Source organism: Oncorhynchus masou, chromosome 13 (genome assembly GCF_036934945.1).
Source record: "Oncorhynchus masou masou isolate Uvic2021 chromosome 13, UVic_Omas_1.1, whole genome shotgun sequence".
NCBI lineage: Eukaryota > Metazoa > Chordata > Actinopteri > Salmoniformes > Salmonidae > Oncorhynchus > Oncorhynchus masou.
In genome coordinates this window covers 74,870,896-74,886,257 of record NC_088224.1, presented here as the reverse complement: position 1 = coordinate 74,886,257, position 15,362 = coordinate 74,870,896, and the positions used below count along the sequence as shown (strand labels likewise).

Below are 15,362 nucleotides of genomic sequence, written 5' to 3'. Positions count from 1 at the left end.
TTCGTTCAGCCACGACTCTTGAGTAATCGCTGTTCTGATGTCCAGAAGTTACTATTAAAAAAATCTCTAAAATCTTAGGAGGGCCAAATAAAATGACCTGTGTTCTGAGTTTGCCCTGCGGGCCGTCTACTGGGAAGCCCTGCTCTACAGTAACAGAAGCCCTGGTTGGGACCAGGCCACTGTTTACAATCTGAGCGGATATTACGGTGGCCGGAGGGGACTGAGGTTGTGTGTTTGTGGGAATGCGCGCGTGCGTGTGTGTGTGTGTGCGTTTGTGTGTGTGTGTGTGTCTCTGAGTGACATCCTGTTAGACTCCTTAATGTAATGTCAGGCTAACATCTCTGAGTGACATCCTGTTAGACTCCTTAATGTAATGTCAGGCTAACATCTCTGAGTGACACCCTGTTAGAAGCTGTAATGTAATGTCAGGCTAACATCTCTGAGTGACATCCTGTTAGACTCTGTAATGTAATGTCAGGCTAACATCTCTGAGTGACATCCTGTTAGATGCTGTAATGTAATGTCAGGCTAACATCTCTGAGTGACATCCTGTTAGATGCTGTAATGTAATGTCAGTCTAACATCTCTGAGTGACATCCTGTTAGATGCTGTAATGTAATGTCAGTCTAACATCTCTGAGTGACATCCTGTTAGACTCCTTAATGTAATGTCAGGCTAAAATCTCTGAGTGACATCCTGTTAGAAACTGTAATGTAATGTCAGGCTAACATCTCTGAGTGACACCCTGTTAGAAGCTGTAATGTAATGTCAGGCTAACATCTCTGAGTGACACCCTGTTAGAAGCTGTAATGTAATGTCAGGCTAACATCTCTGAGTGACACCCTGTTAGAAGCTGTAATGTTCTGTCAGGCTAACATCTCTGAGTGACATCCTGTTAGAAACTGTAATGTAATGTCAGGCTAACATCTCTGAGTGACACCCTGTTAGAAGCTGTAATGTAATGTCAGGCTAACATCTCTGAGTGACATCCTGTTAGACTCTGTAATGTAATGTCAGGCTAACATCTCTGAGTGACACCCTGTTAGAAGCTGTAATGTAATGTCAGGCTAACATCTCTGAGTGACATCCTGTTAGACTCTGTAATGTAATGTCAGGCTAACATCTCTGAGTGACATCCTGTTAGACTGTAATGTAATGTCAGGCTAACATCTCTGAGTGACATCCTGTTAGACTGTAATGTAATGTCAGGCTAACATCTCTGAGTGACATCCTGTTAGACTCTGTAATGTAATGTCAGGCTAACATCTCTGAGTGACATCCTGTTAGACTCTGTAATGTAATGTCAGGCTAACATCTCTGAGTGACATCCTGTTAGACTCTGTAATGTAATGTCAGGCTAACATCTCTGAGTGACATCCTGTTAGACTCTGTAATGTAATGTCAGGCTAACATCTCTGAGTGACATCCTGTTAGACTCTGTAATGTAATGTCAGGCTAACATCTCTGAGTGACATCCTGTTAGACGCTGTAATGTAATGTCAGGCTAACATCTCTGAGTGACATCCTGTTAGACTCTGTAATGTAATGTCAGGCTAACATCTCTGAGTGACATCCTGTTAGACTCTGTAATGTAATGTCAGGCTAACATCTCTGAGTGACATCCTGTTAGACTCTGTAATGTAATGTCAGGCTAACATCTCTGAGTGACATCCTGTTAGACTCTGTAATGTAATGTCAGTCTAACATCTCTGAGTGACTACTCCTCAGGACAACTCCCGTAATGACGTCTGGGCTCTGTGTGTGTGGGGAAATATTCCGTAAGCAACTGCTCATGTGCTGCTAGGGTGTCCAATATTCATCTGCTTCTTATTGTGAGGTGCATGATCTGCACAGCTCCAGACAGGATCAACAAATGACAATGGATTCGTTATGGGACTTTGACCATCAGAAACATGCAGTGTGTGTGTTTGTGTGTGTTTACTCACCCCTGGGACCTGTCTGATGAGGCAGCTTGAGCACAGAGTCCAGCTTTATTTGTGTGCGTGTGTGTGCCTGTTATGAATGTTAGTGTGTGAGTGCCTGTGTGTGCACACATGTTGGTCTATGTGAGTGTGTTCATACCGTCACACTCCCTCTCATTTTCTCCCCATCTCCCAGTTTAATATTTCCCTACTAAACTTAACAAACCTAGAGGACTGTAAAGCTAATCACTGTGGCCCAACACACAGCTAAGGTGAACAATCTTATTACAATCACCAAAGCCACTGACCACTATACAGGACACAGGAAGACTCTGGCTTTTTAAATCTATAGTTGTAACTTGACTTGGGACCGTATGTGTGTGCATTCCTAATAACCATAAACAACAACATGTGAGGGAAATTGAGAAAAGGAGCTTTTAAAGGTCTCTGTAGCCTCACTCTGCTTGATCACAGACACTGTCACCTGTCACATGGTTCTAACCCAAATGTACACCCATTATTACATACTATATTACATTCTGTCAGTAAGACTGATGACCAATGATCATTACACACACATTAGATTGTTATGACGACACATTATTACTATTGACAGTAATTATTGACTGTGTTATTACACATTGTAAAACAGTCTGCCCTAAACTATACTGTGCCTATATGTTTTGTGTATGCAGGCAGAGCTGGAATTTAAATTTACAGCCTGAGGGCTTGGCCATGTTAAAAGATATTGATGTTGTGCCCTCTCTCTCCACTCCTACCCCCAACCCCTGATCTATGTTGCTCATTCGTCTAGTTATTGAGCGGCCACCCCAGCACAACCCATCCCAGCTGACAGAGCAGAATGTGATTGGCTGTTGATGTGCTCGTGACCCTAGAGAACTTCTCCCCTGACACACAGGGTCAGAGGTCAGAGGCCACATTCCACAGAGATTACAGCAGCAGCCACGTAGAATTAGCCTGCCTGTCCTGGCTGCCATGGAAACAAGCAGCGATTGTGGCATTGCAGTGCCTGTACCCAGAAGGAAGGGCTATAGATGGGAGGAGAGATGAGAGGTGGAGGAGGAGAGGAGAAGAGGAGGTAGGAAGAATGGAGGCGAGCGTTCTTGTATGTGTGTTCTGTAGTGCTGTGTGTGTGCAACCCTTCTGCTAACAGCTGAACACAGCTGTGTCTACTGATGTCAGCCCTGACCTGGCCTACAGCCTAGCTGTGATTGACCTGGCCTATAGCCTAGCTGTGATTGACCTAGCCTATAGCCTAGCTGTGATTGACCTGGCCTATAGCCTAGCTGTAACTGACCTGACCTATAGCCTAGCTGTAACTGATCTGGCCTATAGCCTAGCTGTGATTGACCTGGCCTATAGCCTAGCTGTAACTGACCTGACCTATAGCCAAGCTGTGATTGACCTGGCCTATAGCCTCGCTGTAACTGACCTGACCTATAGCCTAGCTGTGACCGACCTGGCCTATAGCCTAGCTGTGACCGACCTGGCCTATAGCCTAGCTGTGACTGACCTGGCCTATAGCCAAGCTGTGATTGACCTGGCCTATAGCCTAGCTGTGATTGACCTGGCCTATCGCCTAGCTGTAACTGATCTGGCCTATAGCCTATCTGTGACTGACCTGGACTATAGTCTAGCTGTGACCGATCTGGCCTATAGCCTAGCTATGACTGACCTGGACTATAGTCTAGCTGTGACCGACCTGGCCTATAGCCTAGCTGTGACTGACCTGGACTATAGCCTAGCTGTGACTGACCTGGACTATAGTCTAGCTGTGACTGACCTGGCCTATAGCCTAGCTGTGACTGACCTGGCCTATAGCCTAGCTGTGACTGACCTGGACTATAGCCTAGCTGTGACTGACCTGGCCTATAGCCTAGCTGTGACTGACCTGGCCTATAGCCTAGCTGTGACTGACCTGGCCTATAGCCTAGCTGTGACTGACCTGGCCTATAGCCTAGCTGTGATTGACCTGGCCTACAGCCTAGCTGTGATTGACCTGGCCTATAGCCTAGCTGTAACTGACCTGACCTATAGCCTAGCTGTAACTGATCTGGCCTATAGCCTAGCTGTGATTGACCTGGCCTATAGCCTAGCTGTAACTGACCTGACCTATAGCCAAGCTGTGATTGACCTGGCCTATAGCCTCGCTGTAACTGACCTGACCTATAGCCTAGCTGTGACCGACCTGGCCTATAGCCTAGCTGTGACCGACCTGGCCTATAGCCTAGCTGTGACTGACCTGGCCTATAGCCAAGCTGTGATTGACCTGGCCTATAGCCTAGCTGTGATTGACCTGGCCTATAGCTTAACTGTAACTGAACTGACCTATAGCCTAGCTGTGACTGACCTGGCCAATAGCCAATCTGTGACTGACCTGGCCTATCGCCTAGCTGTAACTGATCTGGCCTATAGCCTATCTGTGACTGTCCTGGACTATAGTCTAGCTGTGACCGACCTGGCCTATAGCCTAGCTGTGACTGACCTGGACTATAGTCTAGTTGTGACCGACCTGGCCTATAGCCTAGCTGTGACTGACCTGGACTATAGCCTAGCTGTGACTGACCTGGCCTATAGCCTAGCTGTGACTGACCTGGACTATAGCCTAGCTGTGACTGACCTGGCCTATAGCCTAGCTGTGACTGACCTGGCCTATAGCCTAGCTGTGACTGACCTGGACTATAGCCTAGCTGTGACTGACCTGGACTATAGCCTAGCTGTGACTGACCTGGCCTATAGCCTAGCTGTGACTGACCTGGCCTATAGCCTAGCTGTGACTGACCTGGCCTATAGCCTAGCTGTGACTGACCTGGACTATAGCCTAGCTGTGACTGAACTGGACTATAGCCTAGCTGTAACTGACCTGGCCTATAACCTAGCTGTGGCTGACCTATAGCCTAGCTGTGACTGACCTGGCCTATAGCCTAGCCGTAACTGACCTGGCCTATAGCCTAGCTGTGACTGACCTATAGTCTAGCTGTGACTGACCTGGCCTATAGTCTGGCTGTGATTGACCTGACCTATAGTCTAGCTGTGACTGACCTGACCTACAGCCTAGCTGTGACTGACCTGGCCTACAGCCTAGCTGTGATTGACCTGGCCTATAGCCTAGCTGTGATTGACCTGGCCTATAGCCTAGCTGTGATTGACCTGGCCTACAGCCTAGCTGTAACTGACCTGGCCTACAGTCTAGCTGTGACTGACCGAGCCTATAGTCTAGCTGTGACTGACCTGGCCTATAGCCTAGCCATGACGGACCTGACCTATAGTCTAGCTGTAACTGACCTGGCCTATAGCCTAGCTGTGATGGACCTGGCCTATAGCCTAGCTGTAACTGACCTGGCCTATAGCCTAGCTGTGACTGACCTGGCCTATAGCCTAGCCGTAACTGACCTGGCCTATAGCCTAGCTGTGACTGACCTATAGTCTAGCTGTGACTGACCTGGCCTATAGTCTGGCTGTGACTGACCTGACCCATAGTCTAGCTGTGACTGACCTGGCCTATAGCCTAGCTGTGACTGACCTGGCCTATAGTCTAGCTGTGACGGACCTGGCATATAGTCTAGCTGTGACGGACCTGGCATATAGCCTAGCTGTGACTGACCTGGCCTCTAGCCTAGCTGTAACTGACCTGGCCTATAGTCTAGCTGTAACTGACCTGGCCTATAGTCTAGCTGTAACTGCCTTGGCCTATAGTCTAGCTCTAACTGACCTGGCGTATAGTCTAGCTGTGACGGATCTGACCTATAGCCTCGCCGTGACTGACCTGGCCTATAGCCTAGCTGTGACTGACCTATATTCTAGTTGTGACTGACCTGGCCTATAGCCAAGCTGTGATTGACCTGGTCTATAGTCTAGCTGTGACCGACCTGGCCTATAGCCTAGCTGTGACTGACCTGGACTATAGTCTAGCTGTGACCGACCTGGCCTATAGCCTAGCTGTGACTGACCTGGACTATAGCCTAGCTGTGACTGACCTGGACTATAGTCTAGCTGTGACTGACCTGGCCTATAGCCTAGCTGTGACTGACCTGGCCTATAGCCTAGCTGTGACTGACCTGGACTATAGCCTAGCTGTGACTGACCTGGCCTATAGCCTAGCTGTGACTGACCTGGCCTATAGCCTAGCTGTGACTGACCTGGCCTATAGCCTAGCTGTGACTGACCTGGCCTATAGCCTAGCTGTGATTGACCTGGCCTACAGCCTAGCTGTGATTGACCTGGCCTATAGCCTAGCTGTAACTGACCTGACCTATAGCCTAGCTGTAACTGATCTGGCCTATAGCCTAGCTGTGATTGACCTGGCCTATAGCCTAGCTGTAACTGACCTGACCTATAGCCAAGCTGTGATTGACCTGGCCTATAGCCTCGCTGTAACTGACCTGACCTATAGCCTAGCTGTGACCGACCTGGCCTATAGCCTAGCTGTGACCGACCTGGCCTATAGCCTAGCTGTGACTGACCTGGCCTATAGCCAAGCTGTGATTGACCTGGCCTATAGCCTAGCTGTGATTGACCTGGCCTATAGCTTAACTGTAACTGAACTGACCTATAGCCTAGCTGTGACTGACCTGGCCAATAGCCAATCTGTGACTGACCTGACCTATCGCCTAGCTGTAACTGATCTGGCCTATAGCCTATCTGTGACTGACCTGGACTATAGTCTAGCTGTGACCGACCTGGCCTATAGCCTAGCTGTGACTGACCTGGACTATAGCCTAGCTGTGACTGACCTTTACTATAGTCTAGCTGTGACTGACCTGGCCTATAGCCTAGCTGTGACTGACCTGGCCTATAGCCTAGCTGTGACTGACCTGGACTATAGCCTAGCTGTGACTGACCTGGCCTATAGCCTAGCTGTGACTGACCTGGCCTATAGCCTAGCTGTGACTGACCTGGCCTATAGCCTAGCTGTGACTGACCTGGACTATAGCCTAGCTGTGACTGAACTGGACTATAGCCTAGCTGTAACTGACCTGGCCTATAACCTAGCTGTGGCTGACCTATAGCCTAGCTGTGACTGACCTGGCCTATAGCCTAGCCGTAACTGACCTGGCCTATAGCCTAGCTGTGACTGACCTATAGTCTAGCTGTGACTGACCTGGCCTATAGTCTGGCTGTGATTGACCTGACCTATAGTCTAGCTGTGACTGACCTGACCTACAGCCTAGCTGTGACTGACCTGGCCTACAGCCTAGCTGTGATTGACCTGGCCTATAGCCTAGCTGTGATTGACCTGGCCTATAGCCTAGCTGTGATTGACCTGGCCTACAGCCTAGCTGTAACTGACCTGGCCTACAGTCTAGCTGTGACTGACCGAGCCTATAGTCTAGCTGTGACTTACCTGGCCTATAGCCTAGCCATGACGGACCTGACCTATAGTCTAGCTGTAACTGACCTGGCCTATAGCCTAGCTGTGATTGACCTGGCCTATAGCCTAGCTGTAACTGACCTGGCCTATAGCCTAGCTGTGACTGACCTGGCCTATAGCCTAGCCGTAACTGACCTGGCCTATAGCCTAGCTGTGACTGACCTATAGTCTAGCTGTGACTGACCTGGCCTATAGTCTGGCTGTGACTGACCTGACCCATAGTCTAGCTGTGACTGACCTGGCCTACAGCCTAGCTGTGATTGACCTGGCCTATAGCCTAGCTGTGATTGACCTGGCCTATAGCCTAGCTGTGATTGACCTGGCCTACAGCCTAGCTGTAACTGACCTGGCCTACAGTCTAGCTGTGACTGACCGAGCCTATAGTCTAGCTGTGACTGACCTGGCCTATAGCCTAGCCATGACGGACCTGACCTATAGTCTAGCTGTAACTGACCTGGCCTATAGTCTAGCTGTAACTGACCTGGCCTATAGTCTAGCTGTAACTGCCTTGGCCTATAGTCTAGCTCTAACTGACCTGGCGTATAGTCTAGCTGTGACGGATCTGACCTATAGCCTCGCCGTGACTGACCTGGCCTATAGCCTAGCTGTGACTGACCTATATTCTAGTTGTGACTGACCTGGCCTATAGCCTAGCTGTGACTGACCTATAATCTAACTGTAACTGACCTATAGTCTAACTGTAACTGACCTGGCCTATAGTCTAGCTGTGACTAACCGGGCCTAGAATCTAGCTGTAACTGACCTGGCCTATAGCCTAGCCGTGACAGACCTGACCTACAGTCTAGCTGTAACTGACCTGGCCTATAGCCTAGCTGTGACTGACCTGGCCTATAGTCTAGCTGTGATGGACCTGGCATATAGTCTAGCTGTGACTAACCTGGCTTATATTCTAGCTGTGACTGACCTGGCCTCGAGCCTAGCTGTAACTGACCTGGCCTATAGTCTAGCTGTAACTGCCTTGGCCTATCGTCTAGCTGTAACTGACATAGGTCTATAGTCTAGCTGTGACGGACCTGACCTATAGTCTAGCTGTGACGGACCTGGCCTATAGTCTAGCTGTAACTGACCGGGCCTGTAGTCTAATTGTAACTGACCTGGCCTATAGCCTAGCCTAGCCGTGACTGACCTGGCCTGTAGCCTAGCTGTAACAGACCTGGCCAATCTCATTGGTTAGAGATCTACCGCTCAGATTGTTTTTAAACATTCTTAAAAAACATAAGCCTATGCAACATTAACCAATTAAAAACAGTTCTGTAGCACTGAGGTTTGTGCAGTGGGTTATAGGCCCAATACATTATCACTGCATATTGGCTATGCTTGAATTGCCCTGACAATGGTGTTCTTCTCAGGCCATTTTGAAATTATATTTTAATAACATGATGATGATCACACATACGATCAGACTTATAATGTGTTGTATTACTTGTGAGGCACAGCTGAGTGAGCATAATAAATACATATAAATATACTGAACAAAAATATAAATGCAATAAATTCAATGATTTTATTGAGTTACAGATTACATAAGGAAATCAGTCACTTGAAATAAGTTCATTAGGCCCTAATATTTACGGATTTCACATGGTTGGGCAAGGGCGCAGCCATGATTGGGCCTGAGAGGGCACAAGGTGCAACTGTGTAATGATCATGCTGTTTTATCAGCTTCTTGCTATGCCACACCTGTCAGGTGCATGGATTATGTTGGAAAATTAGAAATGTTCACTAACAGGGATGTAAACCAATTTGTGCACAAAATTTGAGAGAAATACGTTTTTTGTGCGTATGGAACATTTCTAGGATATTTTATTCCAGCTCATGAAACATGGGACCAACACTTTACATGTTTTGTTTATATTTTTGTTGTGTATAATTTATTTACTGGACTGATGGCCAGCATCTGATGGTCAGTCTGAGGGGAGGAAGTAGCAGTGAAACTGCCTCTTACCCGACTCATAGTCCCTTCGCTCGCCCTCCATCCGCTCAGAAAAGGGGACAGTCTTCCAGCTGATAGTGAAACTCAAGTCGCACTGCATTATTTCTGCCTCATGCACCAATTCACGTTGTTACTCCAATGACCAGAGAAAGTGAAATTTTCCACGATATTAAAAAAGACACAAGCCGATAATAACAACACAAGCTTATGGGAACACTTGGCTGTAGTCATTCATTACAGCTGCAGTACTGGTTGTAGTGTGAGTGGATGTGGATAGAACATACGTTTTATGACTTATAAAACTGTTGAACAAAGTGTTGACAGTGCTGAACAACAACTTATACATGAACTTACTGATAAAAACAGCAGCTGTTTGCTGTATCCATTGAGTCTCTTTCTAGTCCGGTTTTAAATGTTTTGAAATCTCACAGTATCAACTTTGCTGTGTTAGGGGCTTATTTTTACAGTCTATGGCTCGAGGAAACCGTGCAGATGCTGTGATCTGAGCTATCTGATTGGCCAGCGGGCCTGCCAGGTAGGCAGAGTTCTACCTTCAGACACATGAAATGGTTCAAAATGGGAACAGTTTGCCTTCCCGGCGCTAGTGCTGTTGAATCAAGTGCACCTATTGCCAACAGGACGAAGCGATACATTTATTTTTTTTTCCTTTACTGAAATGTTTGGTGATTGACTAGGAATGCCTTGGAGATCGACCAGTCGCTCACCCGGCTGACCAAGCCATGTGAAGTGAGATTTATCTCCAACTGAGGAGCACTAGTCTGGAGAGAGTTCTCATTGACTTTGTGTGTTCTAAACACCTGTTCTGTACTATTCTCCGAGACCAGAGGGCAGTATAATACTATAAGGCTACTTTACTTACTGAACAATATATTCTTTGACTTGACTGGGTATCTCAGACGTCAATTACCAGTTTTAAAAGAATATACCCATGGCTTCTCTGGTTGCATATCAAACAAATGAGTGTCATGAATATATTTAACCTCTGTACATATAGGGTTAAATGCCAAGGTTGTGTAATGGCATGATTGATGTGTGTTTTGACAGGCTTGCTTGCCTTTGCCCTCTCTGACCCTTCCTGCTCTGATCAGGCTTGGTGTGTTCACACTGGCGGGCTAAGAGCCTTGTTGTGTGCTCGCCTGGCTTCCTTATGTGAGGAGGGGGTTAGGACTGGTTTGTGTGTGTGTGCCTCTTTAGTATGTGAGTGAATAACTGTGTCTTTAGTATGTGAGTGAATAACTGTGTCTTTAGTGGGTGTGTGTGTGTGTGTGACAGTGACCTAGATCTTCCACCCTGGATCACAGTGGAGATATGGCGACTTGAGCCCAGTCAGGCGTGGTCTCTCTCTATGCAGCACTCTGCAACAAAGTCTCACCACATGTCAGCCTCTGTCTCTCTGTCTCTCTCTCTGTCTGCTTGTCTGCCACTGCCTGTCTGCCACTGTCTGCCACTGTCTGCCTGCCTGCCTGTCTGCCACTGTCTGCCTCCTTGTTTGCTACTGTCTGCCTGTCTGTCTGCCTGTCTGTCTGCTACTGTCTGCCTGTCTGTCTGCTACTGTCTGCCTGTCTGTCTGCCTGTCTACTACTTACCCATACATACTATACATACATACAGCCCTGTGTGGAAGTATTTGGGCTCAGCTCTAATGCAGTGTACTCCTATGGATTAGTGGTGCTGATGTACAGTATATGGTTCCTAATGGACTCGCTGTCATGTGGATTTGAGGCACATTGGTTAACATTAGCAGGGAAGTGTACAAAGGCATCAACTGTGTTTATGATAGTGAGGGCACAGACTGCTCAATACATTGGAATGTAGAAAATATGATGCTATTGTTGCCGTTAGGTTTTTTTGTTCGCTTCAGCACTTGTCTTATAAGGGATGGAAAATGTGGGCACTTGATCTGTTTCTCCATAGCCACTTGTGTTCATTACAGTAGGTCAAAACAAGGTCAGACTTGTCGCGGTCCAGCTGCATAGGCGCTGTGTGGGGATGAGCAATGAATGCCAGGTACGCATCACACATTCTGTCTCAAGTTCTGTGATACACACACACACACACACACACACACACACACACACACACACACACACACACACACACACACACACACACACACACACACACACACACACACACACACACACACACACTCTAAATCCCTCTCTACCCCCATTCTTCATTATCTCTGATGTCATTCTGAGCTTTGTAATCACAAGTTAAATCCATGAAACCCAGACATTCAGTGACTGTGTGTCTCCTCCCAGTTCAAGAGATGCTATCAGTCTGTGTTAGCCACGCCAGGGATGTGTACTGTACACTGCAGTGCTGCTAAGAATAGATTCTCCTCTGAGGCCAAGAGCCCAGAGAGGAGAGGACCCAGAGGCTGTGTGTGTCTGTGTTTGTGTGTGTGTACACAGGAGGAGGCTTCTCTTAATATGACAATGAGATGGAGAGACAGGGATGGGGAGGGAGGGCTGTTTGGCCAGGGATGCTTGTTTAGATAATGTATGCAGAGTGGCCTTCAAGAGCCAGAAGTTACCCTCTACTCCAGGCTGGCATCATTACAACCTAGGTGCCTTACATGGAGGGGTTGAACAAGGGAGGATACTCTATTGTCTTGTCTGACTAGCTGGCAGATAGTGAGCTCTATTCTGAACATAACATCATGGTCTCCATAAGGACTGACTAGCTGACAGATAGTGAGCTCTATTCTGAACATAACATCATGGTCTCCATAAGGACTGACTAGCTGACAGATAGTGAGCTCTATTCTGAACATAACATCATGGTCTCCATAAGGACTGACGAGCTGACAGATAGTGAGCTCTATTCTGAACATAACATCATGGTCTCCATAAGGACTGACTAGCTGACAGATAGTGAGCTCTATTCTGAACATAACATCATGGTCTCCATAAGGACTGACTAGCTGACAGATAGTGAGCTCTATTCTGAACATAACATCATGGTCTCCATAAGGACTGACTAGCTTACAGATAGTGAGCTCTATTCTGAACATAACATCATGGTCTCCATAAGGACTGACGAGCTGACAGATAGTGAGCTCTATTCTGAACATAACATAATGGTCTCCATAAGGACTGACTAGCTGACAGATAGTGAGCTCTATTCTGAACATAACATCATGGTCTCCATAAGGACTGACTAGCTGACAGATAGTGAGCTCTATTCTGAACATAACATCATGGTCTCCATAAGGACTGACTAGCTGACAGATAGTGAGCTCTATTCTGAACATAACATCATGGTCTCCATAAGGACTGACTAGCTGACAGATAGTGAGCTCTATTCTGAACATAACATCATGGTCTCCATAAGGACTGACTAGCTGACAGATAGTGAGCTCTATTCTGAACATAACATCATGATAAGGACTGACTAGCTGACAGATAGTGAGCTCTATTCTGAACATAACATCATGGTCTCCATAAGGACTGACTAGCTGACAGATAGTGAGCTCTATTCTGAACATAACATCATGGTCTCCATAAGGACTGACTAGCTGACAGATAGTGAGCTCTATTCTGAACATAACATCATGGTCTCCATAAGGACTGACTAGCTGACAGATAGTGAGCTCTATTCTGAACATAACATCATGGTCTCCATAAGGACTGACGAGCTGACAGATATTGAGCTCTATTCTGAACATAACATCATGGTCTCCATAAGGACTGACTAGCTGACAGATAGTGAGCTCTATTCTGAACATAACATCATGGTCTCCATAAGGACTGACTAGCTGACAGATAGTGAGCTCTATTCTGAACATAACATCATGGTCTCCATAAGGACTGACTAGCTGACAGATAGTGAGCTCTATTCTGAACATAACATCATGGTCTCCATAAGGACTGACTAGCTGACAGATAGTGAGCTCTATTCTGAACATAACATCATGGTCTCCATAAGGACTGACGAGCTGACAGATAGTGAGCTCTATTCTGAACATAACATCATGGTCTCCATAAGGACTGACTAGCTGACAGATAGTAAGCTCTATTCTGAACATAACATCATGGTCTCCATAAGGACTGACGAGCTGACAGATAGTGAGCTCTATTCTGAACATAACATCATGGTCTCCATAAGGACTGACTAGCTGACAGATAGTGAGCTCTATTCTGAACATAACATCATGGTCTCCATAAGGACTAACTAGCTGACAGATAGTGAGCTCTATTCTGAACATAACATCATGGTCTCCATAAGGACTGACGAGCTGACAGATAGTGAGCTCTATTCTGAACATAACATCATGGTCTCCATAAGGACTGCTGAAGACCGATTTGGTTTCATATTATAGCTTTCATAACACCTGCCTTATGGGCCAGGAGAACACTCAACATAGACTGGAGCCTGCCAAGGTACTGTGTGTGTGTGTGTGTGTGTGTGTGTGTGGAGCTAATGTTTTTCCTCTGATTACCATAAAGGGTTCATTGTGCCTTAGTTAACTACTGTATTGGCTGTGGCTATTCTTTGTTTGAGTCAGTGTTTTGGGAGTTTTTAAAGACAAAACCTTAAACAAACAACAGCGTGTGTTTGTGGGCTTATGTAGACTTTGTGTGTGTGTGTGTATCTTTCTGTAGTAATGTGAAAGATGAGTAAAGTGTGATGGTAGAGGACTTGGATTAGAGGTGATGTGTAATGGTATACTGATATGGATCCACATAACGGTATGTATTTTTACAATACCGTCTAAAACAACAAGTTCTACAATTTGGACTACTTCACTTTCAGTTTTCATCTAGTTTGGTTGAGTATAAAATTAGAATGGAGAAAGCCCATTAAAACCATGTATAATTTATTTGTTGTCATCCTAGGTTCATGCCCTACTCATAAAACATTAAGAACTGTAAAACCAAAAACACTGCCATACCGTAAAAACAAGAAAAATGTTGGGAAATTATATTTTGGCCATAAATATGGCACAGCCCTCTGTTGTACTCGTCTGTGTATGATGGGAGACATGTCGAGGCTGGCCAGGACATGTCTGATGACAGACAACTAGGTTAGTCCCTGGGTGTCTCCCTCAGGGGACGTCAGTCTTTGTTAGGAGCCAGGGACGTTTACACATCCTAGAGGACTGTGTTATTATGACCATGTTACACAACTGACCTACAGCGCTGGAAAACGAGTGTGTTTGGCACTGATTTGAGAGAGTTCATTCCTCGATGACTTGTGTTATTCCCCTAATAGCCTTCCTCGATAGGATAGGCTCTCCTGTCAACAGGCCTGAGCGGCAGATGGTCACAGTGTTACAGAAGCACTCTTCTCTTCACATCCTGGTTCATACACACCAATCAACCTGGAAGACTAGGGATTAGGGAGGAAATCATAGTGTGTGTGTGTGTGTGTGTGTGTGTGTGTGTGTGTGTGTGTGTGTGTGTGTGTGTGTGTGTGTGTGTGTGTGTGTTTGCGTGTGTGTGTTACCAGAGCATGGGTCAATTTATTTTACATTCCTGTCAAATGAATTGGAATCTGGAGGGGGACTGACGGATTCATTCTCTGAAATGATAGGAATTTTAATCAAATGTAATCCAGATTTTGTTTTTGAAATGAAAATGTGTGTTGTGAAATATAGGGCATTGTCCCCCCCCCCCCGTGGGTACAGTGAATATTGTGTTGAATATCATGCAGTTGAGTGTCGAGGGGGTTGGACATTCCTCCTCTGTGCGTGTCATAAGCAGCATGTTATTCCTGTTATTCCCAGCTGACAAACTCATACCTTCATTTCCTCTTGGATCCTACTGTTTGCCATGCGTACAGCAGGATGGGAGCGCCGTCACACACATCATCCAGTGGACACACTTCCCGGCTCCCTCTCTCACTCACCATCAGTGTTCCCTGAAACAACTTCTATTTACTGTTACAATGCTCATGTCATTAAATCAGATAGGTCTATCTGTACTATACTGTACCAGTGATCTATAAGGTTATTATGCATTAATACACACCCATACACACACACATCAAAATGTGAACTTCATTCAGTGGCACTAACATATCTAGATGAAGCATGGATTGTAGACTATTCCATGTCACTGGTGCA

At 46.3% G+C, this 15,362-nt stretch overlaps 1 protein-coding gene across 5 annotated transcripts in view; it reads left to right on the top strand.

Annotated features, from left to right (window-relative positions):
• The window catches only part of LOC135553047 (unconventional myosin-XVIIIa-like), a 161,086-nt gene that overhangs the window by 42,050 nt on the left and 103,674 nt on the right, over positions 1–15,362 (top strand). The gene's annotated exons all lie outside the window — the stretch shown is intronic.